Source organism: Spermophilus citellus, assembly GCF_964194105.1.
Source record: "Spermophilus citellus genome assembly, chromosome: 1".
NCBI lineage: Eukaryota > Metazoa > Chordata > Mammalia > Rodentia > Sciuridae > Spermophilus > Spermophilus citellus.
In genome coordinates, this window is record NC_138182.1 from 154,965,164 (window position 1) to 154,991,024 (window position 25,861).

General features: G+C 33.3%; 1 long non-coding RNA gene across 1 annotated transcript in view; it reads right to left on the reverse strand.

Moving 5' to 3' along the window:
* Nucleotides 1–2,963: 2,963 nt before the first annotated feature.
* Nucleotides 2,964–25,861, reverse strand: part of LOC308652831 — a 143,572-nt gene continuing 120,674 nt past the window's right edge. The window contains exon 3 of the long non-coding RNA XR_014022906.1: nucleotides 2,964–3,090. This is a non-coding gene — a long non-coding RNA (uncharacterized lncRNA). The remainder of the gene's footprint in view (nucleotides 3,091–25,861) is intronic.

Consider the following 25,861-nt stretch of genomic DNA (forward strand, 5'->3'; position numbering starts at 1 on the left):
AATAAGCATTTAAAGATCTGGAAGACTGGAAGTTCCTGGACTTCTTTGTTTCAATGATATAAACTTATGCAATCCATAAAATCATATATGGACTGCATCATATTTAACAATTATAGTATCCTTCAATTAATGACTCTCCTACACAGGACAGATACACAGAAAATTGTGGAATATAATCTTTTTTGCAGAAACAGTTTTTTTTCCCTTTAATTCAATGAATTGCTAAGAAAGTTATCTCAATAGTAAGCTAATGTTAAACAACTAAAACTACAAAATCATTTTATTTACTTAATTTTATTATTATGAAAAGCTTTTTAAAGATTATTTTAATCATTACATAATTGCCTATATAGAAAAATGTCAATTATAGAGAAAAAATTTAACTTTTAAACTACTATCAATTTTCCCCTAGATTTTGATATGCTTCATATAGTGAATATTACTAGAGAACAATAAATGCTTTTTATAAATGATGACCATATGTCCATGCTATATTATAAAATTTTTCAAGAAATTTGAATATTTGAAATATTAGTAAATATTATAAGAAAAATGTTATGGATTAAAGACTTAAACATAAGACCTGCAACTATAAAACCACTAGAAGAAAAAATTAAGGGGAATGCTTCATTCCACTGGAATGGGCAAAAATTTTTTGAACAAGATCCTAAAAGTACAAGACATAAAAGCAAAATCAGACTACTGGGATTATATTAAACCTAAAATCTTCTGCACAGCAAATAAAACAATCAGAGTGGAGAGATGACCTATGAAATGGGAGAAAATATTTGCAAACTACATAATTAATAAGGGGTAAATTCTCTATATATCTAAGATATATAAGGAACTCAAAGAATTCAATAGCAAAAAAACCCAAATAACCCAATCAAAAAATGGACAAAAGACCTAATTAGACATTTCTTAAAAGAAAACACACAAATAGCTAACAGGTATATTTAAAAATCCTCAATATCCCTAATCATCAGGGAAATGAGCTATCACTTCACTCCAGTAAGAATGGCTATTATTAAAAACAACAACAACAAAAAATAAATTCTGGCAAATTTGGGGAGAAGACAATCTTTTCACACCATTGGTCAGAATTTAATAGGTACAGCTGTTACAGAAAACTGTTTGGTGGTTCCTTAAAAAATTCAAAATAGGATAACCATATGATCCTATAATCCTACCACTGGATATATATCCAAAGGAAATGAAATCTATATGTCAAAAAGACATTTGCACTCCGAAATTTACTGAAGCCTATCATAATACCCAAGATATGGAAACAATTAAATGTTCACCAACTGATGAATAAAGAAAATATAGTATATATGTATGCATGTATTTATTTAAAAATAAGTACTAGCAAAATAAATACTAGTATATATATCTCCACTAAAAGTATTAAATCCTGTCATTTGTAGAAACATGGATGAATCTGGAGATCATTATTTTAAGTGAAGTAAGCAAGGCACAGAAAGACAAGTTCTGCATTATCTCAATTATATACAGAATATAAAAAAATTTGATTTCATATAAGAATCCTATGCTCATTGCCAGAAGCTGGGCAAGAAGTTGATCAATGGGTAATAAGTTACAGTTAGACAAGAATAAGAAGTTCTAGTGTGCTCTTGCACAGTAGGGTGATGATAAATAATGATAATGTACTATTTCAAAAATCTAGAATAAAAGGATTTTGAATGTTTTCACCATGAAAAAATAGGTTAATATTTGAAGAGACAGATATCTTTAACCTGACTTAAGCATTAAACAATGTGAACAGGTATCAAAATATCACATGGTACCCCACATATATGTACAATTATTACTTTATGTATCAGTTAAAATTATAAACATTAAAAATAAATACTAGCAAATATTTATTAAGAAGTAAAGGCTATCATATAATATAAAGAGTTATTTGGGATAATCTAAGAAAGTTTCACTAGAAATTCCCATAATTGGGGAAAATGAGATCTATATGATTTCATTATTGAAATATAAAATGAATTAGAAGTGGGGAGAGGGAGTCTGTAAATAATTATCTGATAAAAACAACAAATTATTTCTATTTATAAAAGTATTTCAATCTAAATAGGTTTTAATTTTAGCTAAAATAGTGCTTTATATTTTGAAAGCAAAATATATTTGGTGATCTATCTTTTAAAAAAAATTCTTGAGGGCTGGGGTTGTAGCTCAGTGGTAGAGCACTTACTTAGCATGTGTAAGATATTGGATTCGATCCGTATCACCACATAAAAATAAATAAAGTTATTAAAAAAATTCTTGAAAAGTTAGTGGGAAAGAATTCTGTCCCATGCCTATATTTACAAACCTACATCAACTAATTAGTATTGCCAATACAACTATGCAGTTGCTTTCAATATTAAAATCTACTCCTGAGAGTTTGTCTACATCTTTTTATTCCTTCAGGCAATATTTTAAAGAAGAATGGATTTATCATTATTTATAGGACTTTCCACTGTACACATTTTTACACTACATTTTAAACTGTTCATCAAATAACTTCCATTTTCAAAACAAATTATTCAAAGAACAAAATTTCTTCAAGAATAGGTCTAAATGTTTTATGTTTGGGATGATTTCTCAGAGTCGTTTTCCTTGGTAAATATACAGTAAAATCAACCACAAAAAAATGCAAAAATATTAAAAAGACAAACAATATATCCTAGACAGGTAACAAAGAAAAGAATGAACAGAAAACTATTGCAATTATTTAGGCAAACATTTCCATTAGAGCACATAAAAACCTGCTGTGTTTGTAAGCAATGGATGCATTAAAAGTATAAGCCTAGACAGTTTTCAAAACTTAAGCCTATCAATTTGAAAAGGCACAGCTGCAATCAGTTTTACTTAAAGTTGACATACCTTGGTATAATGGCAATTAGTATTTATTACATATTTTCCTCTGTTGTTAAGATGTTACAACAGTTACCTGTCATTTATGATCCAGTTCAGACAGAGATTGAGAGAGCTAAGATTTTTGCACCTCTTGACAATTTCCATCACAGTTTCATTATCCAGTTCAGTGATATGACGTAAGTCCAAGCTGGAAAGGTTTCTTAGCTAATAAGATAAATAAAATGAAAGATAAAAAGGTAAATGCTACATGCATTCTCAAAAACTATAGTACAGTTCATTACAAAGTAGAGTATCACTGTATAGTATTTAAAACAGATAATAACAGTCCAGAATTATCATCTACATAATATTTTACATACTAAATTAAAAATTAGTGTGGAACTCTATGATGAATATATAAATAGCATCAAATGCTAAAACAGATTTTATTGATAAAACAAAATCAAATATTAGAGAATTCTTATCTAATAGGTGAGGGAAAGCGTTGAATACATTATAAAAAGTATCTACAATTGGGTAAACTTATTCTTACAGTGTTAAATTTCAGATATTTATCTTCATAATTATAATGCCATTTCTGAATAGGTTTTCTCATTTTTGAAAGATGAAATATGAGTAAATGCTCAGGGGAAATAGGACTAACTTTCTTCCCTATTTTAGGCAGATTTATCTGTCCTTGAGTACATACCCACCATAAGAATGATGGTTGTATACCAGAAAATCTCAGAAATGACTGTCTCACAAATTAACAAGTGAATTACAACTCCAGAGGACACATGGAATGTAGCCTTTAATCACCTCTTTAAAAGCCCCTGTTGCTGCTGATGGGCAGAATCACAGCCTTTGGGACAGGAGTACCCTGTGTTTCTCCTCTGCTAGCAAAGCAATAAAATGTTTTTCCTTTTTAAAAAAAAAAGAAATATGATAAATGGTTAATTCCGAGATATCTTGGTGATATTTGATCAATGTACTCCAAATTGTACTATTTTATCAATATACTTCATCCTGAAACAATATAAAGCACTTAAGAAGCAAAATTTTCTCTACATTCCACCTCCCACATTTCTTCATTTTCTTGATTCCTTTCTTCAGGTTTCCTGTCTTCCCCTAATGCATACTCTCCAAAAGCAACTTAACAATATCATTTACTAAAAGGTGGAAAGATCTTAATTATCCTCTTCAGATAAGGTACATTTCAAATAGGTATTTTTGCTTAATAAAATGCAAAGAATCAATCTGGAGGAATGTGGTAGATAACATTACACTCTACCACCCTAGGAAAGATGTCTGTGCCCTAATATCTTACTTACTTCGGCAATACAATCATATATACATGATTGAAGTTATGGACCCAAAAATGAGAAGGTTATGCCAAATTATTCAAGGAGGCCCAATTTAATCTCATGATCCCTTGAAAAGATTCTCCTAGTTAAGCAGAGAAACTCAATGTTAGAGAGATATGACCAAAGAGATAAGAGTCATGAAAGGAATTTAATGAGACTTTTTGTTTCTTTTAATTTTTTCTTTTTAGATATACATGACAGTTGACTGTATTTTGACATATTATACATACATGGAGTAAAACTTATTCTAATTAGGATCCCATTCTTGTGGTTGTACATGATCCATGTGCCTTTTAAAAGCACTGAATGTGAGGGAAGAGAACCAGGAATCAAGGAATGTGAGTAGCTCAAGAGCTGGAAACAACACAAGCTTGACAGCCAGAAAGAAATAGGGACCTCAGACCTACAACCTTATAGAACTTAATTCTGTCAAAAACTTGAAGAGGAAAAAAATTTGACTATTTTCTTAAGTTTTCAGGAAGGAACACAATTAAGTCAACACCTGGAGTTCAGCCTGGTGAGATGGACGACAAGCAGATTTCTAATTTACAATGTTAACATTGAGATTCTAAATTTGTGCTGTTTTAAGCCATTGAGTGAGTGGGGACTTGTCACAGCAGCACTAGGAAACTAGTACACAACATTTCCAGCACCTTAAGGGAGCTTACCCAGGACTATATGTCTCACAGTTCCTGGTCTCTGATTTAGAGACCTCTGTCAAAAGCCTCAGAGTGGTGAAAGAGCCAAGACCTCCTTGGAGTCAGTTCAATTTAATCCCCCAAAGAAAAGCAGACACTTGAACCTTTACTGTAAATGTTCTTTATATCTGCTGTCCAATATGGTAACCATTAATCACATGTAGTTACCAAGTACTTCAAATGTGACCAGCATGGCAGGGACATAAATCTTAAATTTAATTTTAATTCCTTTACACAATTTTATATCTGTGTGCTGCCAGTGGCTACAATGTTGGACATAGCTCTCCTAAATATGAATGGTCATTGGAGGAATGGGAAGTCAGTCAGCCAAGTAAACTCTTTTCACCTCAGTTCAAAAAGGGAGAAACTAGTTCCCTGACACCCATGAAGCACAGGCAGGTCCAGATCAGTCCGGCTGACAGTGGCAGAGCCCCACAATGGGTCCAGAGACAGCTGACAGCCACAACACTGAATGCCACAGAGCTGTATCTTTGAACACATCACCCAATGCCACAGCCCGGTGTCCCCCATGGGACCTGAGACTCCATTACTGAAAGCAACCACCTCAAGCATGGGACACCTTCGTTGCCATCTTTAGTTGGGGAACTCCCAGCTTGGAACACTGGCTGGACAGGTAGTCCCCAACTCCTTCCTCTCCCTAGCAGCCACTAACTCCCCACAAATACAAAACAGCTCTTGCCAATAAAAAACATCTCTCCAAGACAGGTGTACAGCCCTTGTAGCGCAAACTACAAGACCTCTGGAGAGAAGGGTCCCTGATTAGGAAGTAGAAAGAGAGGGAGTAAATGAAATACAGTTTAGAGACTAAATTAGAGACCAGGAACTATGAGGTCTATAGGTGATATAAGGAGAAAAAACCAGGTACCCACATCACACGAGCAGGCCCAAAAGGAGATCCTTGGGAGTCTTTTATCAGAGACTGACTAGTGCCATAATTCCAGGTACACTGTACCCAAGACCAACCCTCCCATCCTGGTAACATTTACCATTCTGAGGGTGGAGATACCAGCAAATAGCAGACAATACCACCTATTATATGAGAAGGGAAGCAGGAAACTGCTGAACTCCAACCAAAACAATCCTTGTTTCTTCCTTTAAGACTTTTTTTTTACCCCTTACCTCTTTATTCTCCTGCCCTCTCATCCCCAACATTTGTGAAACCAAGTACTTTGCATGAATTAGGATACTGAAGACTAGGATGTCTGAATAGTATATTACTATTGTGTTGCATATTGTTTTATCTCCTATTTTTACATTTTTTATTTTTCTTAATATTTATGTGTGTTTGTTATATATACTCTATTGTCTTCCCAATTACTTGTCTCCTAAAATCACTTCCTCTCTCTTCCCCTGCTAATAACCATCTTCTTTAGATTCCTCTTTCACACTTCCTAAGATCTAATGACTCTATATCCTTACCTCCTACCCCTTCAACATCTAACTTTACACCTCACCCCTAGGTTCTTCTTCCACCATCAGAAATTGTAAACCCTTTTGCAAATCTACTGCTTATATTGTAGATAATAATTAAACTCACCATTTCTGTATGTTGCGACAAAACTGTAAACACCTTAATAATAACTATTTGGTTTAAAGTTGTATATTGTTTGTATTGGGATCTGTAAACATTGTTCTTCCCCTCAAAGGAGAGGTACTGGAACCCTGCAGGGGCACTATAAGCCTAAAGTATAAAAATGGTAATATCCTGGATCCCCAGAGCTAGAAGGGAAGGCACACGAACAACATGAAAAAACACAAGGGAAAAGAGTGCCTCAAACAAATCAAGACCCTAAATTATTAGAATCCATGTCTAGAACATCAGAAAAAAGGACAGAGAAGGAGTACACAATATACATAATTAAAATGTTCTGTGAATTAAAGGATGATATAAAAGAAAAATAAGGCAGCAAAAGATAATTTCAATAAAGAGCTACATAAACAAATACAGGAAACAAAAGATTATTTCAATAAGAAATGGAGGTTCTGAAAAAAAATCAAACAGAAATCCTTGAAATGAAAGAAACAATAAGCCAAATTAAAAGCTCAATAGAAAGCATCACCAACAGATTGGACCACTTGGAAAATAAGACCTCAGACAATGGAAAAATATATAATCTCCAAAAGAATGTAGATCACACAAAAGAATGTAGATCTTAGATGGTAAGAAACCATGAGCAGAACATTCAAGAAATATGGGATGATATAAAAGGACCAAATTTAAGAGTTATTGGGATAGAGGAAGGCATAGAGTTCCATACTAAATGAATGAACTATCTATTCAATGAAATAATATCAGAAAATTTTCCAGACATAAAAAATGAATTAGAAAACCAAATACAAGAGGCTTACAGATGCCAAATGTACAAAATCACAACAGATCCACACTAAGGCACATTATGATGAAAACATCTAGCATTTAGAATAAGGAGAGAGTATTAAAAGCCACCAGAGAAAGGAATCAGATTATATATAGCAGGAAATCAATTAGAATATCTGCAGATTTTTCAGCCCAGACCCTGAAAGCTAGAAGATCCTGGAACAACATATACCAAGCTCTGAAAGAAAATGGATGTCAAACAAAAATCTTATATCCAGCAAAATTAAGTTTTAGATTTTATGATGAAATAAAAACCTTCCACGATGAACAAAAGTTGAAAGAATTTACAGCTAGAAATCCTATAATACAGAACATCCTTGGCAAAATATTCCATGAGGAAGAAATGAAAAATGACAATAAAAATCAGCAAAGGGAGATATTATCTAAAGGAAAAATGAATCAAAGGAGAAACGAAGACAATACAAATCATGTCTCAATAATAACCCTGAATGTTAATGGCCTAAACTTACCAATCAAAAAACACAGACTGGCAGACTGGATTTTAAAAAATGACCCTCTGAAAGACTCATCTCATAGGAAAAGACATCCATAAACGTAAGGTGAAAGGTTTGGGAAATAACTTACCACTCACATGGACTGCGGAAACAAGCAAGGGTCTCCATTCTCATATAAAGTAGACTTCAAGCTAAAGCTAATCAAAAAGGATAAAGAAGGACATTTCATACTGCTCAAGGGAACCATACATGAACAAGACATAACAATTATAAATACATATACCCCAAACAATGGAGCATCTATGTTCATCAAACAAAGTTTGATGACTCAAGTTCAAGAGTCAAGTAGACCACAACACAATAATTCTGGGTGACTTGAACACACCTCTTTCACCACTGGATAGATCTTCCAAACAAAGTAACTATAGAATTTACTAAAACAAACAATAACTTAGACTGAACTGACATATATAGAATATTTCATCCATCAACAAGCGAATACACTTTCTTCTCAGCAGCATATGGATCCTTCTCTAAAACAGAACATATATTATGCCACAAAGCAACTCTTGGCAAATACAAAAAAGTAGAGACACTGCCCTGTATTCTCTCAGATCATAATGGAATGAAACTAAAAATCAATGTCAAAATAAAAAATGAAAGTTACTACAACACCTGGAGACTCTAAATATTATACTACTGAATGAACAATGGGTTGCAAAAGACACCAAAGAAGAAATTTAAAAATTCTTAGAGGTAAATGAAATCACTGATAAAACATCAAAATCTCAAGGAAACTCTGAAGACAGTACTAAGCTCTTATCTCTCACTATGCACAAAACTCGGAATTAAACCAGAGACTCTGCACCTAATAGAAGAAAAAGTAGCCCAAATCTTCACCATGTCTGATTAGGCCCCAACTTCCTTAATAAGACTCCTATAGTGCAAGAATTAAAATCAAGAATCAATAATGGGATGAATTCAAACTAAAAAGCTTCTTCTCAGGAAAAGAAACAATCAGTGAAGAGAGAATTTACAGAATGGGAGCTAAGTTTTACTACATGCACATCAGATAGAGCACTAATCTCTAGAATATATAAAAAACTCAAAAATCAAAAAATTAAAAAACAAATAACCTAATCAATAAATGGGCCACAGAACTAAACAGACACTTCTCAGAAGAAGATATACAATTAATCAACTAAAATATGAAAAAATGCTCAACATCTCCAGCAATTAGAGAAACGCAAATCAAAACTACTCTAAGATTTCACCCCACTCCAGTCAGAATGGCAGCTATTAAGAATAAAAACAACAATAAGTGTTGGAGAGGATGTGGGGGAAAAGGCACACTATTACATTGCTGGTGGAACTGCAAATTGGTGCAGCCAATATGAAAAGCAGTATGGAGATTCCTTGGAAAACTGGGAATGGTACCACCATTTGACCTAGTTATCCCACTCCTCAGTCTATACCCAAAGGACTCAAAAAACAGCATACTACAGGGACACAGCCACATCAATCTTTATAGCAGCACAATTCTCAATAGCTTAACTGTGGAACCAACCTAGATGCCCTTCAGTAGATAAATGGATAAATAAAATGTGGTATATACACAATGGAATATTATGTAGCATTAAAAGAGAATAAAATCCTGGAATTTGCATGTAAATGGATGAAGTTGGAGAATATAATGCTAAGTGAAATAAGCCAATCCCTGAAAAACAAATGCTGAATGTTTTCTCTGATATAAGGATGCTGATTCTAACAGAGATAGGGAGGGAACATGTGAAGAATATACAAACTTTAGATAGAGCAAAGGGGAGGGAAGGAAAGGGAGGGGGTATGGGGGTAGGAAAAGTAGTGGAATGAGATGGACATCATTACCCTAAATAGATGTATGAAAACACAAATGGTGTGACTCTACTTTGTGTACAACCAAAGACATGAAAAATTGTGCTCTATTTGTACAATATGAATTGAATTGCATTCTGCTGTCATATATAACAAATTAGAATAAATAAAATAATTTTTTTTTAAAAAAGGAATAAACTACATTCAGAGAATTCAGACAGGATCACTATTCTATTCTATTCACTACTCTATGAAGCATGCTACAGAACTATGGAGATAAAGAGAAATGGCTAAGAGACATAGAACAGTCAAAACTATAGACAAATTTTAATTGTGACAGTAAACTTCTGTAATGGCTTCTTCTAAGTACTAAATTCTGAGTATTTGTAAAGACAGAGCTGTGCTGATCTTGGTGGTATACATCTGTAATCCCAGCAACTCAGGAGGCTGAGGCAGGAGGATTTCAAGTTTGAGACCTGCCTCAGCAACTTAGTGAGGCCCTAGACAACTCAGAGAGACTCTGTCTCAAAATAAAAAGGGCTGGAGATATGGCTCAGTGGTTAAGCACCCTGGGTTCAATCTCTAGAACCAAAAAAAAAAAAAAAAAAAAAAAAAAAAAGCTGTAGGAAAACCTATCTATTACTGCTATCAGGTCATATGTTCAAGGAAGATCAACCTACCTATCAAGGGACTCATGAAAATAACACTCCAGAATGGAGGCAGGACTAGAAAAGAAGAAATGGGTTCTGACAAAATTGTTTTCAAGTCACATGGGTACTAATATGACCGGTATTTAGAAAATCAAAGCATATTGTTACAGAAGGGCCTCAACCCTTGTTAACATATTTTAGGTTGTCTCACTCTTAATCTCAGGAAGTGGATTTAACAGAAATACTTCAGAAAAAATGTTTGCACAGCGACTTTTACTGAACTCATATTTTGTCACATGCTCCCATATATATTTTAGTATTATGGTTAACTGTATTTTCATTTTCCTTAAAATTTTTATTTTTCACACGATTTTGTGAAAAAGCTGGAGAAGTGACTACACTAGTTTCACTGGTCATATTTTCTTATTCTTAATGAAGCAAGATGAACTCATATATAACAAGGATCAAAGCTAAATTTCCTCCTATTAATGTTTTCCTTGGTAATACTCTTGACATTTCTATTTTGTAACTAAAAAGTATTTATTTATTTATTTATTTATATATTTTAGTGCAGTATGATAAACCACACTATTTTTTTTTGAGTTTCACTCAAAATGGTTTATTGATAAAAATTTTCAAAAAATAAAATTTAGAAAACACAACTTTAGACTATGAAAAGGAAGACAAAATCAATGCCAGTGTAAAATTTTTTCTCCCAGAGTATAAGGGTAGCTATTCAGACATCTTGGCAGACTTCTGTACTATTAAATTTGTAGCAATGCAGTTCATGATATCATCTACATACTGAATTGAATTAATGTATACTCATAAAAGACTAATAGGTCATTGATCAATAAACCACACTATTTATATAGTTAGCCTTCTATACATTTTTTATTTCCACACCCAAAATATTTTTTACTGCTATTGGAGAAGTTCTGCTTTGAATATATATGAAGAGCTGAGCAGCTTCTTTGAGCTGCATGTGCTGGTGGCTTGTAAAGCTCATGTCCTGATAGCAGTGTGAATTCCTACATCTCTTAGCTTCCTTCTCTGTACAGTATGTCTTCATCACAATAGTGTGAATGTACTTAATGTCACTGAACTACACACTGAAAAGTAGTTAAAAAAGAAAAGCTGTTATATGTATTTTACTACCATGTAAATATCACTTCATCAACCAGAAGACAGTAAGCGCGCATGATAAAATGCTGTGGAAAAGAAAATTTAAAATTGTTTGTGTCAGTTCAGTCCTTGAAAGTAGGGAAGAAAAGTGAGGAACAACAAAGTCTGAATGAATATCTTTAATTAAAGTGCAGATAATCGGAAGGAAAATATTAGAAAATCTAAACTACTTCAGAGACTTATGAAAGAAGGTATCTAAAGATAGCTTCTAGAACTAATCTATAGCAAGAAGTAGCAACTAAAGCAACTATCTATCTATACGTGATAAATTTTAATTCTCATTGACTCTTGAACCTTGAGAAATCCTGAATTTAGGTCTGCTTAGTACAAAGTGAACCAGATGATGTCCTCAAGCCACTTGTGACTATCACTGCCCTTTATTTAGTATCCACATTGGAACACTTCTTACTCTTCCAAGGGAGCACAAATACATATATGAGGAAACAGGGTTACCTTGGCTCTCACACTACAGGATTTTACTGGAATTCTGAAGAGTACTCATTAGGTTTATTTTTTTTCATGAATTAACAGTCCTTGACTATGTTCACATGGCCTCTCCTGTGACCACTGTGGCTAGCAGAACAGAACCCAAAGATGGTTCCAGGAGACTAACACTCCCAGTAAGCAGAATCATTACAAGTTACAGACCCAGCTCCTCAATGAAATGTGGCATTTTCACTCAAAACTCCACAAACAGCTCTGTCAAATCCATTACATTCCTTCCCTTGCTATGGGAATATCATATTAGTGCCCTCCAGTGTTTTATATCCTTTTCAATCCTTCATTGTCTGAAACAGATAATTACACCTAGGAAACTGACATTTTAATTAAACTTACTTTCCTTGTAATTCACTGGTAGTCTTGGGTTATACAAATCACAAAGGATTTAAATAAGCAAAGCCTTACAACTAAGATCTTTTAAGTATTTCACTCTGGTTTTCACTTACTAAGGCATTTTAAAAGAAACCCGAGTCAGAATATAGAATGTAGGGAATCCCCTTTCAGTTTAATACTTCTCTTATTGGGGAAAAAAATATGTAACTTCTAGTCATTCATGTTAAAGACTAAAATTAGTCAATGATTGGTATGTCCACATATGTTCTTATATGAAAAATGAGACACTGAATATTGAAATGTTACATAAGAAACTCAGACTTGATGATTATTAAAAAAAAACCTCAAATGATTTCCAAGTCTTAAAATTCCAAAAAAGAAAAATAAAAAAGCCAAAAAACCAAACAATCAAACAAACAAAAACCAAACTGCTCAACTATACATTGCACAAGGTAACTACAGTGAATGAGTCAACAAAAGAGGAATCAAAGTGGGTTGGCAAAGGCAGGGATGAATGTTCCACAATTTCAAGCTAATAAGGAAAATTCATGTGAAACCAGTTGGAGGTGATGATTTTTGAAGAGAATAAAACTTATTTATGTTTAAATATGTTCAAATATCAGTTAGGACCCAAATTATTTCTAGTCAGCACTGCCAATACTGACTTTACTGTGATGAGTTGTAATCTTTGGGGAGCAAAGTCAAGCATTAAGATAGCATGCCTTGCTGATGAAGGGATTACTGGAGCTACAGAACAGTACCACAATCTGCCAGACATCCATCAAGCTGACAAAAGGAGAATAGCGAAGAGCCCAAAGGTACAGGAGGCCGAAGGGTCAGAGAAAGGCAGTTATTAGAAAACTAGGGGAAACCTCCTTTTAAGGAAGAGAGAGAGACTCAAAGAAAAAGGGAAAGGGGTTGTAGCACAGTTCTTGTAGAGTAAAAACAGAAAACAAGTAAAGAAACCAAGGCTTCTGGGAATGGAATGGGAAAAGGACAGAGAATTTATATTCAAGCAAAGGAAGACTTCCACATCTTGATAAGGTCTGATATCTACACTTAGAGAAGAACTTGGCTGGATAAGAGAAGGAACACAGTGCATCCTTTTTACTCATCCACTAGGATGGCACCTCCACTTAGCTAGGCATTCCTTCTTAGAAATTTTAATAAAAAATAAATAAGTCACATTTAGGACATCAGACAAATACTTCCCATCCTATGGAACATAATGGTGGAATTAGAAGGCTTTTACATTGCCTAAAAGAAGGGCACAGACAATAAAAATTATTGATACTAACCATGAAAACAGGACTCCTGTCTTGGAATCCAGAGTTAAGTATCATGTTAATTCTCAGGCACCTTCTCTATATGTTTCCTTTCAACAACCTCATTCTTTACTGTCCTGCTTCTCCTCAGAGCTATCCCTTTTAACGCCTTCTTGCTACCTCATTAGCCAGATTAATCTATCTTAAGTCATTCTGGTCCTATATTCCATAGTCGCCAAAGCGCCTAGGAAACGAAAATATTTTTCCTGCCAAGAGGAATCTAAGAACTTCCCTATCAAGGCCCATCATTTCCATCCCTACCATCCCCTGAAATCACTTAAGCTAGCTTAAATCTATTTCTCCAATTTTGAGAAGTTTTCTCACTGTGCAGAGTGAACTGTGTTTATTAGTTAACAACTGTCTCACTTCACTCACTTTACTCTGATAAATTAAAAGTTTCTCTTCCCTCTCTTCCATTTATTAAACTCTGATTCAAATCTTGTCCTCTCTCCAAAGCCTTCTCATTTACTTTACAGAAGAAAAAATATGTCTTGGAAATACAACATACTTGCCTTCATACAAATTATTAACTAGGAAGTTCCCAACTCTATGCCTTTTAAATGGGAATCATTAATTGGTAATAAGAGTTTTGCCAAGGACTAGGGCACAACCTTTCCTTTCTGTAATAACTATTTAGGAATCCCCTCTTTGACTTCATCTCCTTAACCTTCCTTTCCCCATTCCCTTCTTCCTTCCTACTATCCCTTCCTAGGCTGGTGCTGCTCAGACCAATGGCTCATCACAAATATTTGAAATATAATCTGAATGCCTGAGCTAGCTAAATCTAGGTCTCTGATCCAGTAGTTGTGGTACCTCTTCATTCATTCATTCATTCATTCATTCACACTTGTTTAAAGCTTTCTTGAGCTTCTGGCTCTAATTTTGGCCATACATTTGGATCACCTAAAGAACTTCAAAAATATTGATGGACAGGTTCCATTCTTAGAAGTTATGATTTAATTGACTTAGGATGGAGGTCAGCCATTAGTATTTCTGAAAAAAAAATTCAGTAAATCCTTGCCCCATCTGGGAACCATTTCTCTAGTGGAGAGTTTTATTTAAACCCAGTTACTGAAAACATAAAAATAATTAGTAAAGTTCAGCCTCTTTAATCACTCAAAAGAGAATCCATATAACATTCACATAGTCAATAACTATTTATTCGGCAACTATTATATACCAGGAACTTTCTAGATGCCAAAAATACAGCAGTGAAGAAGACAGACAAAAATCTCTGTCCCTAAGTGCTTACGTTCTTAATTGGGAGTGGAAACAATAAAATAAATAAGCAAATTATATACTATGTTGAAAAGTTAACAAAGCTTTCTCTATGTTAAGTACCATAAAGAAAAATAAAGCAAGGCAAGATGGATGGAGAGAGAAAAAAGGAAGATGGGTTGTAATATTAAATAGGCAGTCAAGAATGATCTAATTGAAAAGGTGATATCTGCACCAAAATTTGAAGGAGATGAAGGAGATAACAAAACCATGCTGATATCTGAGGTAAGAATGTAGTGCAAAGGTCCTAAGATGGACTCTGGCCTAGTTTTTGAAACATTACTAAGGAACTAGTGGTACTACAACAGAGTGAATGGAAGAAAGAGAAGCAGAAGACATGGACTAAGACATAAGCAAGAAAGGGCAGATGACATGGGGCCTTGTGGGCCACATAAAGGACTTTAGTTGTTGCTTTGAGGAAATGGAGAGTTGCTAGAGGATTCTGAACAATTGTGTGCGATGATCCTACTTATACTTTTAAATGATGATTCCTGTTCCTTATGTTGAGTCTAGAATAAAGAAAGAGCAGAAGCAAGCAGAGCTTAGTTGAATTAATCCAGTCAAGAGACTAGAAGGGATCTTCCTCACAATTAAGGCAGTTAGAGATGGTATAAAGTGATCAGATTCTGGATATATTTAAAAGTAAAATCAACAGTATTAGTTGACAAATAGATTATATGGCATAATAGAAAAAGAGAAATCCAAGATAATTCCAAGGTTTTTGGTTTGAGCAACCAGAAAGTACTGTTGCAACTAAGATAGCTTGAGATAAGGTAGAAAACACATTTGAATATACCATGTCTGCAATGCCTAGGAGACATATCAGATAAATTTAGGAGTCATCAGCACATAACAGTTATTTTTATTTCTTAATTTAATATATAATTGTAATATATATATCTGTGTGTGTTAAATTCATAAGGTTAGCTCAGTACAAACATTAGTCTCACATTATACAGTGAATAAAAATAACTGATTAACTTAATATGTAGAAATTCATACTTATTGTAATAAAATAGCACAATCCTAAAAATAATACATTAAGAGAAATAATGTCCCCAAGCCACCTGAGGTAGTTATAGGCTAGTTTTATGTCCTTACGCTAACAATGCATAATAATACAACTTTCCTATTCCCAGCACATCTTCTCTACTTAGGAACAGACACAAAGAACAAGAGACTTTGCTCTCTGTAATACTCATTGGTACTGTTCCTTCTTCTATCATAGTGTTAACCATGTGTTATGGTTTGGATGTGAGGTATTCCCTAAAAGCTCATGTATGAGACAATGCAAGATGGCTTAAAGGTGAAATGATTAGGTTAAGAGAGCCTTAACTCAAACTGTGGATTAATCCCCTGAGAGAGATTAACTGTGGCTAGAAGAAATGGGTCCCTGGAGGTGTGTCTTTGAAGTATATATTTGGTGAGCTGAACTCAGTCTCTCTCTTTCTTTCTATCTCTCTACTTCCTGATCATCATGTGAGCTGCTTTCCTCTCCCACACTGTTCCACCATGATGTTCTGCCTCACCGCACACCATGAGGGATGGATCCAGCTCTCTATGGACTGAGGCCTCTGAAACAGTGAACCACCAAATTTACTTTTCCTCCTCTAAAATTGTTCTTGTCAGGTCTTTTAAACACAACAACAAAAAAAGCTGACTAAAACACCATGCTACTTTATAATTTGGTTCAATATAGTGTATGTAGCTCCAATCAGACTTGAATTAAAAGAATATTCTGGCATATGCTTTTATCTTCTAACACTCCAAAAAATGTATACAAATGTTTTATCTACTCTCTAAAATAAACTGTTTGGGGCTGGGAATGAAACTTGTTAGTAGAGTATGTGCTTAGCACATGCAAGGCCCTTGAATTCTATCTCCAGCACCAAAGGGGGAAAATAATTACCTTTTCTTTCTTGGTTTAGAAAATGCAACTAGGACACACCTTCACATAAAAAATCTGTTAGCCTTACATTCTCATGTATGGGCCTCAGCCTAAAGCTGAGAGAAGTATAACTAGACCATGTCTTATTCATCTTTCTGTCACCATGCTTAACATAGGATTAGGTGAATCAAAAGCATCTATTAAATGAGTAAATTTGAAATGAGGATCAAACTTAAGAGATAATTTCATTTAATTAAGTTCCCACAAATCAGTTTTTCATTCTTTTAACTATATAAATCAAAACCAGGATCTATAACACTGAGTTAAATTCTTTTAAAAGTTGTCTATTTAAATATAAGCTTCAGTGATATGTAAATATTATATAAAATAAAACAACATTCTCATGCCAAACAATTAAAGGCTATTTGAGAACAAAAAGCATAATGAATTCTCTATTTACATATTTGCCCTTAAAATGCAAAACATTTAAAAAAAGCCTCTGTAAGTTGTCAGGATTTTGATGTGTGTGGCAGGAATTTTGAGCAGTTCACCAAAATTTTAATCACTGTCTTCTGCTGCAGAAATGTGAATTTGTTAATTGGATTTCTGCTTCTGAGTATACCAATTCAGAATGTATATTGTGCTCCTCTTTTTCACTCTGCCAGGCAGTACAGTCCTAATTGACTTTTTTCTAGTACTTTTCTTTCCACCAAATCCCTTTCTTTTCTCCACATAAGATTTCTAAAGCTTATAACAAAGTGCACTTAGAGTTAGCAGCACTAAGTAGCCCTGTCACACATTTCACTCAGTATGAACTAAGAAGCAGAAATTAAGTATCCACCTCACTAAGAAAAAAAAAAGTTTAAATAAATTAAAGGTGAAATAAAGTAAGCAAAGATAGACTGCTAGCATGCCTAATTGGACTACTTGTATAATTCTTTCATTTCCTCACACTAGGTCCAAAGAGGAAGGAAGGAAGGAAGGAAGGAAGGAAGGGAGGAAGGGAGGAAGGGAGGAAGGAAGGAAGGGAGGAAGGGAGGAAGGGAAGGGAAGGGAGGAAGGGAAAGGAAGGGAAGGGAAGGGAAGGGAAGGGAAGGGAAAGGAAGGGAAGGGAAGGGAAGGGAAAAAAGAGAAAGTGAAGAATGAAAGAAAGTTCATGGAATCTTGAACCAATTTCAGTCATCTGCATCCATGTATCACAGTTTAATGAGATGAAAACTTTTGAAAAATATATTCTAAATTAAAGTTTTACAATCTTATTCTTAAAAGTAATAAAATAACTAAAATGCCATTATCCCAGGACAAAAGTTTATTATATCCAAGCCAACTAACTTGTACATTGGCTTCTGGATTTCATACTGTCCATTAATACAAATAGTTTTATTCTCTATTTCTAAATGTGCTAAGTGGAAAAGCAAAGGAATGACATTAATGATTTTTAACTTAAAATAATATTCTGATTTATATTTTTATTTTCTAGCACTCAAAAAAATATACACAAGGGTTGCATCTACTGTCTAAAATAAAATGTCTTGGGCTAAGGATATACCTCAGTATGTGTTTAGTGTGTTCAAGGCCCTGAATTCTATCCCCAGCACAAAAGATAAAATTAATTATCTTTTTTGTTCTTTCTTGGTGTAGAATACGCAACTGGGATTCACCTTCACATTAAAAAATCTCTTAGGTGTATATTCTCATTTATGGTTCTCAGCCTAAAGTCAAAACTCAAAAAGTACCTGCACCTTACTTTCAAAAATTATTATTGTTTTATGACCAGGTACTGTTCCAAGAAATCGAATTCTATATTGATTGAGCCAAAAAGCTGTGGGTATACAGGATGATAACCACCAATTGAGCTGCTTCCCACCTTTGGGCCTTCTGCAATGCCAGGAAAAGATTCCATAATATGTGGAGAAATTCCAGGCCCCTGTCAACTGGTCCCTACAACTTTTCTCCACTTAACCACAGAGGTCTGGAGTGCCCTAAGTTATCCAGGAAGAAAACCAGATGACTTCGATTCAGAGACAGCTTTCTCTCCTTACAAAAGTTATTTTTTTTATGAGAGGAAACATTACAAAATGTATATATATATATATATATATATATATATATATATATATATATATATAATTCTTATCCCTATCCTTGCCCCAAAGTCTCCAAAGAAATCCATAAATCTGACATAACAGTCTAAAAATAAATCAATTAGATTGTCCACGCTAATGAGCAAAGAGTCACAGAACCTAGACTAAAAAAATAATAATTATTATATTTCTTCCATAATCTCTGGCATTTATATTTAATTTAACTATTCAGAGTTATTAAAGAAGTGCCCCCAATTACCTATAATAGTAAAGAAATGAACACTTTCCAGGTGAGAAAAATCTTAGAAGTCAAACTTTTGAAGGGCAAATGAGGATTCATATTATAATTCAAGTCAGGAACTTTCTGAATACTGAATTATCTTGTTTTATAAAACGGTTTCAAAAAAAGTATTTAAATTTGGAATTGATAAATTTTAGTTCCTGGTTCCTCTACTCACACTAGTGTTAAGAGCTGGAAGTAAATGAGTTAAAATTCTAGCTTAATGACCATGCCATAGGCAGTAAATAAAATATCAGTACAAAATGGTAATCAGAAAGGTGTTATGAGGTTTCCCTTGATATAAATAATGTGGAAAATGTAATTATGCTATCAGTATATAATAGAAATTTTTCAAAAATGAGTTGCAAAAATTTATAACTAATTTTACATATTAAAAGTACTACTTTCTACTAAGTTTGGTGGTGCATGCCTGTAATCCCAATGGCTTGGGAGGCTGAGGCAATTCGCAAGTTCAAATCAGCCTCAGCAATGGTGAGGCACTAAGCAACTCAGTGAGACTTTGTCTCTAAATAAAATACAAAACAGGGCTGGGGATGTGGCTCTGTGGTCAAGTGCCCCTGAGTTCTATCCCAGGTACCAAAAAAAAAAGCACTCCTTTCTGATACAAAGAACTGTCCATCTGAAATCCTGTTTACTCAACCAATTTTGCCCATCCATAAGTTCAAAAGCTTCAACTAACTGAAATAAAACTTAAAATGACAATATCTACTGATAATCTAGAGTAAAACTTTAAATTTCAATATTATGTATTTTGGGTTACATATATCATCATATCAATAAAAAGCATGACAAATGTTTTTGAAAACTAAGATATTAACAGAAGTACAGATATATCATATATATTGTTTAATTATTAACCAAAACTATCCAAGACACAATTTTAAATAATTAATACTAATAACAAATAACTCAAATAAGTAGATTATAATAGTTAACTTCTTTAGTGAGCTCTTTTTGAATTTGCCTCTGTGTATTGACATTATAGATCAAAGCAATAAAAATACAACTCAATTTTATACTTACAAGGAAACTATGTTAAAACTATCTTTCTATAATCAAGCAAAGAGCCATTCATCTTATATTCATCTTATTCTTGGAACTCAATAAAGCCTGTGACCTCATTATTCTTACTCATCATATAACTGGCCTCTCTTATATCTCTAATAACAGCCTATACAGATTTAGGACATAAAGATAGGCAGTAATACTCTAAAAAAGAGTCAAGTCTGATTTAAATTCTATGTCCAATTCTCTATTTTGTACTTTGATCTGAACTGTTACAAGACTCCTTGAAACAAATAAATAGTTCTATTCTCTTAAATATACTCTCATGTAAGAAATGCGGAATGATGGTGAAAGAAAGATGTTATCCATCTGATCAGGATCTAACCAGGAAAACAGAAACTATTATAGGGATTAAATTACATGAAGGAAATTTCATTGGTTATTCGAGTGAAGAAGATGCTAAGAAGACAAACCGGATTTGGCAATATAAGCTAGAGGTTTAGCAAGAAAAAGAAACCACCAGCACCAGCACCAGAAAGCTGGACAGACAAGAGGAAGAGTCGGTGTTATTTGAATCCCCAGATCAAAGTCAGCCAATATAAACTGAAGCTGCAGGAGTTCTACACAGGACTGGAACCAAGAAGGAAGTTGAAGGGTGAAGAAATGTCATAGCATCTCCTTCTCTTTACCTTTCTTGTCTTGACTAAACACAGACTGCCAAGTAAAAGCCCTTATGTGATATAGCTGTAGAAGCGCATGCGGAAAGAGAAGAAAGATCTTAGGGCAAACAGGCCTAGGACCAACTTAAGGTAAAAGAAAAGAAGAGGGAAGAGGGTGTGGATTTCCAACAATGAAAAGAAGTATAGCTTAATGAGAGTTCTTTATAAAAACCCAGAAGCAGGAATATTTGCCACAGTATTCCTGTACCTATACCTAGGCACCATGTGCCTAGAAACACATGGTGCTGACCAAGTTTGTTTTTTTTTCTTGAACCAGATTAAAGTTATCAAAGTTATAACTTGAGCAATTTTCTCAGGCACAGGGTATTTGTTTCATTGTTAAAGATCCAAAGATTGATGGCCAATTGCATGATGAAAAAGAATCTCTGATCAAACATAATAACCAAGCATTTCCTCTAGTGAAAATAATAGAGAAGCTCCAGTGGAAAGCTTGGGGGGGAAAAAGTTAATGGTCTATCATCTCACTGGGATACAATCAATTGCAGGGAAGTCTTTATGGTGAGGGACAGCTATGCTCCTAAAGGGTTTGTAAACACACTATGATCAACAGCTTATGTGCAAATGCCTGTGATACCTCTGGACAGGAGAGCAAACATATGTGGAGCTCAACTACCTTTAGACAATGTACTCTACTGGACTCCATTACTGGGTGAATGTGTCTGGAGAAGGGGGAACTCAGAAACAAACCCTAATCCAAAAATTATTGTGGAAAATAATAAATGATAAATGGAAGCATAAATTCTGGCTAAATGTTGAAGTTCCCAGCTAAATTTTCAGAACACCCTATTGTTTCTTAAGTAACTTAACTCTGACTAACAGAGAGCTACTTTGGAAATGAATTTCCCATTTTCAAAGAACACAACAACAAAAAGGACATAATATAATTTAGCTTCCTTTCTGCATCTAGGAGCACCTTAGAATCATTAATGTATTCTAGATCATCATTATAAATATCACACAATGTTAAAATTATAAAGAAAACTTAGATTCTCTGGAGTCTCTACAATTGACAATTGGCCCAGTGTGGGTACTGTGCCAAACCATATGTATATGTACACACACAGGCACTTCCCTGTGGCTGACAATTCCCACCCAAGTACAGTAAAAACAGTTTTTAAATTAAAAAGTTAAACTAATTAAAGTAAAATGCCATTAAGTTAAAATTTGAAACTATTAAATATAACTGTCCATTTTTAATCAATTTTTAAGACTGCTTTATTTATTTATTTATTTATTTATTTATTTATTTATTTTTAGTTGTAGATAGACACAATATCTTTATTTTATTTATTTTTATGTGGTACTGAGGATTGGACCCAGTGCCTCACACATGCAAGGCAAGCGCTCTACCACTGAGCCACAATCCCAGCCCTAAGCAATTATTTTTAAAATTAGTCTATTTAATTCTATAATTCTCAATGCTTACTTTAATCAATGAGACATGTTTCTTACTAAATTAATCAATTTTTTCTCATTATGCCCCATATCTTTTCTGCTGACTCAGAAACAGGACCCCACCTATTTTCAATATCACTATTTATGTATAAACCACACGACTGAGTGAATCAGAATCACACTAATCCTCAAATTTTTCTTCAAAAAGGGAAATGTAAATGAATTTGAAAGTATAAAAGAAATGAAAGCAACATCTCACAAGCTGTCTTGGATAAAGACTGACTTCATATGTGAGACCAGATAAAAGAAAACTGAAATCCTTTATATTCTATAAGAATATTTGCAACAAAACCCACAATTCACAAACAAGTATGTGATAAAAATTCAAGGTGTGAACTGAAGATATTATAAGCAAATAAAAAATATTTAAAGTATAAATTCAAGATCCAAGAAAGGCTTTTCAAAAAACACTGTCAACACTCCTCATTTGATATTTATATCTTTATATTAAAGCCTGAAGCAACCATTCTATCAAAGGATAGGTGCCACAAAGAAACTCATTTGTTCATTTTATTTGTTAGGACTTTCACAAATTGAGTCATCTGAAATGAATTCATTTATTTTACTAGTGCCATATTGATACATTTGTAATTGCTCTTGCTAAAATGAAAATGTAGCACAAATCTATATTACAACTAGAGTGTAAGAAATAAAGTTATAAAACATGAAGAGTAGCCTCATTGAGTAGGTATTACCAACTTAATGAAGTGAAAAAAATAAATGTGATAAATCAGTATAGCTTACGTAGACATTGGTTACACTCATAAAGAAGGAAAATCAAAGTCATTATTATTTGGACAATAATAATAACATTGAACGGTATATTCATTCCCTGATTCAGTGTACTGCCACAAGAATTTTTAAAATAAAATTTAAAATGCTATTTTAGTTTTCAGTGTATTAATTTAAACAAATCATTAAATGACCCTTAAGGGATCGGCAAGGAAAGGGAACAAAAACAACAAAGAGAATGCAAACATAGTTATTAATTTTAATGTTCACCACTGGCACTTAGGTAGAAATATGGTCATTGAATTTTTCAATAAGATTATTTTCACAAAAATTGTCTTACTTTACTATTCTAATGAAAAAATATGAGTAGATAGTGACTAAAGTGTTATAAGAAAATTTTGTACATCTAATAAATACTTTTCTCATTAATTTATTTATAACTTTAATTTCCAACTTCCTATTTAGATGTATGCCATGCATTCTTCCTTATAAAACTCCAGGGATAGGTAAATACTATTATTATCCTCATTTTACAAGTAAGGAAACCAAGGCAGTGGAATTAGGTAATTTGCTCAACTTAATATAATTAGGTGTCATACCATCAGCTTTGTTAAAAGCAGTAAATAGTTTGCAGCCTTTGTAAACTTCTAAGAAAAAAAATCAAAAATGGGTCATATCAGGCCTAAATAATCCTCACTTATATTCTCAATAATCAATTTATTTCTCAACTCTTTACTGGTGAAAGGTTAAGAAGAACTAAAAACACAGTAATCTAACAAACACCATTTAATAATATCCACTGAGTCACTTCATTAGGGAATATTTCAGAGTTGAATAAATTTTAAAATGTATTTTCCACATCTGAGACTTACTCAAGCAGCCACAATTTATTGAACATGAATGAAGTCATAATCAAAGACTAAACAGCAATCCCATCCTTAAGTAGTAAAATAGTATGTTCTTCTATTAGAATAAGATATTCTGACTGACCAATTGTTCAAAAATTTAGAAGGCAAAAAGTTCGTATTTCATTTCTAGACTCTTGTAAAAAAAGGAAGATGAAAATCGAGTTAACTGCATGAATGATCATTCTTTCAGTTACTTATGTTAAATCGACTGAAAAAATCAATTTTGTTTTTCTTTTAAAACATTTCATATTTCCAACCACAAGCACTTTTAAAATAATTGTTTTTATAAGTTCTTTAAATGTATTATGGTCCAAGTAAATATCAGAAGTTTGAGTGTTTTATTCAGCTGTTGATTATTTTCCTAAGAAACTGTTCTTTAAAATGAACAAAACTAGACCTATTCTCAATATATCTCAAGAATTCAATTAACACTTATAAACTGAATAACTGAAGCAATAAGATCTAATGTAGCACCAGAATTAATATTAGTAATAAATAAATACTTGCAACTTTAAAATACATCAACAGTGTTAAAAGGAAATACATATCTACCTCTAACTTAAGAAAAACATCAATTTTTTAAAATATCATATAATAAGCATTAATAAACTTTCTGATCCCTTAAAATGTATTTAATTATTATAGAAACTTTCAAATGTAAATAAAATTATTGAGAATAGTATAATGATCTCCCAGGTTCTATAACCCAACTCAAATATCAATATTTTACCATTTTTGTTTCCTTTCTTGGCCTACCCACTTTTTCTGTATCCTCTTTTTATCCCCTTTTGACCAAATCCCTAATATTGTACCATTTCTCTAATAAATACTCAAGGAGTATCTCTTACTGTTGAAGTTTTTAGAATCTAACAAACATGCCACTATCATCTGCAACAAAGTTAACAAATAATCCCTTAAGATCATCCGATGCCTGGTTCATATTCAAGCTTTCTCAAAAGTCCCAAAGATACATTTTTAATGTTTCTTTGCTTCAGTCAGGATCCACGCAAAATCTTATTACATTTGGTGGTTTTGTCTTAAGTGCTTTCTATCATAATTTCTCCATTTTTTTCCTTGGTGTTTTTTCATTGCCTTAGACAAATCTGGATTCAGTGGCTTGTCTTTCTGTGGTATCGCTTAAAATGTTCCGGTACTCTAAATCTACAAATTTCAGGTAAATGGGTAATTAAACACAGAGCCATATGTAATTTATTAATTTGTTATTAAGTTATTTGTTTGCATTATACTTTGGCTATACTATCCAATAAATCTTTGCATAATCCAAGATCATGAAAGTTTTCATCTCCTGTTCTTACAGAATTTTTTTCTGTAGAGGTAAAATTTACTTCCCATAAAAATCATCCTTTTAAAATGTACAGTTCAGTGGTTTTTAGTATAATAACTGAAGAGTACAACTATCATCAATTCCAAATTTCAGAGCTTTTAATTTTTTTTTGTTTTATTTAGTTATATATGACAGTAGAATGCATTTATTCACTTTGATATATAATATATAGTGTATTGTAGTGACACCCCCTTTCTCAATAGAAAAGTCTTAACTGGCTTCTCTAGACATCTTCACCATGGCTGATTTTAGGACTGTCAGCAAAAGAGTCTCTACAAAAGAATTCATTGTAGATAAACTTCCAATTTTCGTGTTTCCCTGGCCAGGAAGAAATCAGTACTCCAGGTGTTGAACATCCCCTTACTAGTTTTTCACAAACAAGTATCCAGTATAGTAGTTTGTAGAAATGTGTAAGCAAGGTTTCTGGCCTTCAGCTGGGGCTTCACAGAGATGTCTACATTTTTAAGATAAGAGAAGTTACCAATTGGGCTCCATGG